The 1,574-nt window shown below is 37.5% G+C and overlaps 1 pseudogene; it reads left to right on the forward strand.

Moving 5' to 3' along the window:
* Window positions 1-276: 276 nt before the first annotated feature.
* LOC103600775 lies at window positions 277-1,559 on the forward strand (annotated as a pseudogene).
* Window positions 1,560-1,574: the final 15 nt, after the last annotated feature.

The raw sequence follows: 1,574 nt of genomic DNA on the forward strand, positions 1-1,574 counted from the left end.
GAGACAAAACATCCCCACCATGCCCTATCTGAATTCTGTAATGGTAATCAAATTGTTTTTATGTTGCTAGGTTTAGAGACAGTTCATTACACAACAATAGATAACTACAACAGGGGCTGATGAAAATCTAAGAGCATATATCGAGGGCTAAAAAAATCTCAGAAAAGAAAGCCGAAGTTAAATAATTCAATTGAAAATATTTATGCTTTTTTTTCAAAACCAATGTATGCTTTTCTTATGTCATAAATTTAAAGGAACTTGTAATATCTTGTTCATATGAATAGCATAAACACTCTAATATTAATAGCCAATAAAAAAGAATTGAGTGAAGATGAAATCAGGACACTAAAACAGAAAATAAAAGCAAACAAAAAATATGGAACTTCTGAGCAGGAACAAAAACATAAAGAAACAAACAACAGCAATGCTTAGAAGCCCAGTGCAGAAGGGAGTGAAGAATAGGATGAAGACATTCCTCTTTTAACACTTGGAGAAAAGGAAAACAGAGAGTACCTAAAATCTTTGTTTAAATTTTGGTTCTTACGAGAAAATGAAACCTACCACTGGAAGGACATGAGGCTGATGAAATCTGGGAAGGTCTCTTTACTCCTGGTTACTTTCAAGCACTGCTGAGATGCTGGGTAAATTCTGGAGAAGACGTCCTGAGAAAGCGCTTTGAGACCAAGGTGGTGAACACACTGTTCTGTTGGAAAACAGCAGGAACAGACACCAGAGACCCAAGAAAGCCGCATTTGGGAAGAAACCCTCAAGGAAGCCAGAGCTCTCATTTCTTCCCCATGATCACCAGTGTCATGGTGCACACAGCAGAGGAAGAACACCAGCCCTGGTGGTGAGGTTTGTCCGTGAATCTCATACCTGAGAAAAGAGAATGTAGGCTTCCTGCCTTCTGAAGTCGATGCACACATTTTGGTTGTGTAATTTTATACTACGAAAGCTGAGAAGTGGGGACTAAACATGAAGTACCGTCATGGCAAGGAGTACATTATGTCTAGTAGATTTTCTTTAAAAATAAAAGACATTTTATTTTCGCTTCAAGACTTTTAGAGAAATATCCCCATGCTATCTATACAGTCTGCCTTTCCTGTGCCTTAAGTATGTGGTTGGCAAAATGAGTGCCGATTATGGCAGTATCTGTTGTATTGGGAAGGATCAGGGAAGTTTGGTTTTTTATTCATCCATCACCACAACTTCTTTTAGAACTTGACTGTGTAATTTAAGTTCTTTCTCACAATAATAAAGAACGGAGTAATGAACTAAAGCAAATTTGTAATTTTCAGTGGACAGGCATGATGCTTTTGAAAGTTTAGTGGATCTTCTGCAAGCACTTATTTTATATTTAGATGGAATAAATGGTGACAAAGCTTTAGATGGCATAGCTGAAAAGCTGGCTGAGCCTTTGTACTCTGCAGTGCATTAACAGATTTCGATTTCATTTTTATCATTGTCAGTCTTAAAAATGTACTATCTTTTACAGGAGGCTTTGGGAAGAATCTTCAGGGAACAAATCTCTGATGTTTTCTTTGCAGCTTGGCTGGAGGGTTGTATCACTAAGG

This window comes from Galeopterus variegatus, unplaced genomic scaffold, assembly GCF_000696425.1.
Source record: "Galeopterus variegatus unplaced genomic scaffold, G_variegatus-3.0.2 Scaffold3454, whole genome shotgun sequence".
Taxonomy (NCBI): domain Eukaryota; kingdom Metazoa; phylum Chordata; class Mammalia; order Dermoptera; family Cynocephalidae; genus Galeopterus; species Galeopterus variegatus.